General features: G+C 59.2%; 1 non-coding gene across 1 annotated transcript in view; it reads right to left on the minus strand.

Moving 5' to 3' along the window:
• Positions 1 to 28, minus strand: part of LOC124559934 — a 1,910-nt gene extending 1,882 nt beyond the window's left edge. Inside the window, exon 1 of the ribosomal RNA XR_006968965.1 lies at positions 1 to 28. This exon is cut by the window's left edge and continues 1,882 nt beyond it. This is a non-coding gene — a ribosomal RNA (small subunit ribosomal RNA).
• Between the last annotated feature and the right edge of the window lie 2,472 nt (positions 29 to 2,500).

A 2,500-nucleotide genomic window follows, 5' to 3' on the forward strand; every position in this document is an offset into this window, starting at 1 on the left:
TATGACTACTGGCAGGATCAACCAGGGAGCTGCGTCAACTAGAGCTGAGCAGCCGGCCGCCCGGGAGTGTGTCCCGGGGGCCCGCGCGAACACGCAAGCGTCCGCTCAATTATTCTGCAAACAGGAGGAGGCTGAGCTCCCCTGCACAATACACCTCGAAACCCTCTCAGGTCCCGGCGGCGCGCAGCGCCGTCCTAAGTACTTGGTCGGGTTCGAGAGAGGCGCAATCGCCCGGAGTTTGGCGAGTAGACGCTTTAGGTGCGACCACCCGTGCTCCCAACTGAGCTTGCCGCTGCCGACAGAGGCCCGGGAGCGTGCTGTCGTGGCATTGCCGGCGGGAGACAACACGCGCCACCTACGGTGGCCGGCAGCTCCAACGCCAGCGCCACAGAAGGACAAAAGCCCCACTTGGGTGCCGAAGCGAACGCGCCAACACGTCCGCACAGCTGCGATACAAACCACCTGCGAGAACCGCAGAGGCGACCGAGCAGCAGACGGCGTCGCGGCGCCGAGCGCCGGGCGGCGGCGCATCCTCAGCGCACACAGTCCTCAATCGGACCAGCACACTGCAGATGTCCACCGCGCTTCGCACCGGGCCCGCGAGGACCTACTTTGGCCGCACGGCGCCGCGTGCAGGGTGCGCCGGCGCGCAGCTGCGCCGCCTGCCGCCTCCGTCGGCCGGCGCGCCTGCCACTGGCCGCCCCCACCAGCCGGCTGTAGCGCGTGCGCCCACGCACCGCGCGGCCAGCACGCCGGGAGGCCCCCCCTCACCGGCCGGGGACGGTCCCACCCAGCCACCGCCGCGTATCGCTTCACACCCACATGCCATTCACGTTCGTGGGCATGGTGGGTATCGCTGAAACAACCGGTTGGTAGCTCAACCGATCGTCGCCATCACTGATTCACCTCTAGCGAGAACAACCGCACCACAACGGTTTACCAGTTGTTCATTTGCGTAACGTCACCAGCAAACGTAGACGTCCATCGCCATTTGCAAATTCAACGATTGTTGCATGCCTGTGTCAGGTGTCACGACACACTATGTCTGCCCACATACACGCAACAACATGTGCACGCTTCGCGAACACGTGGAAGGTGGCCCCCGTACGTATGCGATGTCCATTGCGCGAACGACTGTCAACCGGCCTCTGTCGCATGTCGCAGATGTGGAACGCAGTGCACCATGCTATCACGGTGAGTGAGAAGAGACGACTACGTCTGACAACACGCGCCACTACATCAACAGACGGCTCATGCTGATCGCCATCCACGGCATACCATACTGCAATCCAGCTCTTATAGGGAGACGACACGTAGCTGAGTGCACAATATTTGGACCGTATGGTTCGCCGTTGTTGGCGCAGTCGTGGTACGGTCACACATGTACCACGATGTATCATTCAGTACATGAGGACCAATGTGCAGTACAGTGTGTGATTTGGACGTACAACATCAGCGGACAGTTGACACAAGCCGTACCACAACGTAGGCTGTGCTTCGCCATGCGAATGCCAATGAACAACTGCGAAGGGCATTGAGCATGTACGTCCTGCTGCCATCCGCATTACAGTGTATAGCTGCAAGGTGTTTAACATGAAGCGATACTCTGGGGACCGGGCAGTGCGGGTAGCAAACTATATTGCGGGGGTTGCAGTTAGGCAACACTACACTAATTTAACGCGTCGTATGACAATTACAGAGCAGGTTAAGGCCCAACGTGTGTTGGGTTAAGGCCCAACGTGTGTTGGGTTAAGGCCCAACGTGTGTTGGGTTAAGGCCCAACGTGTGTTGGGTTAAGGCCCAACGTGTGTTGGGTTAAGGCCCAACGTGTGTTGGGTTAAGGCCCAACGTGTGTTGGGTTAAGGCCCAACGTGTGTTGGGTTAAGGCCCAACGTGTGTTGGGTTAAGGCCCAACGTGTGTTGGGTTAAGGCCCAACGTGTGTTGGGTTAAGGCCCAACGTGTGTTGGGTTAAGGCCCAACGTGTGTTGGGTTAAGGCCCAACGTGTGTTGGGTTAAGGCCCAACGTGTGTTGGGTTAAGGCCCAACGTGTGTTGGGTTAAGGCCCAACGTGTGTTGGGTTAAGGCCCAACGTGTGTTGGGTTAAGGCCCAACGTGTGTTGGGTTAAGGCCCAACGTGTGTTGGGTTAAGGCCCAACGTGTGTTGGGTTAAGGCCCAACGCGTGTTGGGTTAAGGCCCAACGCGTGTTGGGTTAAGGCCCAACGCGTGTTGGGTTAAGGCCCAACGCGGGTTGGGTTAAGGCGCAACGCGGGTTAGGTTAAGGCGCAACGCGGGTTAGGTTAAGGCGCAACGCGGGTTAGGTTAAGGCGCAACGCGGGTTAGGTTAAGGCGCAACGCGGGTTAGGTTAAGGCGCAACGCGGGTTAGGTTAAGGCGCAACGCGGGTTAGGTTAAGGCGCAACGCGGGTTACGTTAAGGCGCAACGCGGGTTACGTTAAGGCGCAACGCGGGTTACGTTAAGGCGCAACGCGGGTTACGTTA

Source organism: Schistocerca americana, unplaced genomic scaffold (assembly GCF_021461395.2).
Source record: "Schistocerca americana isolate TAMUIC-IGC-003095 unplaced genomic scaffold, iqSchAmer2.1 HiC_scaffold_1060, whole genome shotgun sequence".
NCBI classification, from domain to species: Eukaryota; Metazoa; Arthropoda; class Insecta; order Orthoptera; family Acrididae; genus Schistocerca; species Schistocerca americana.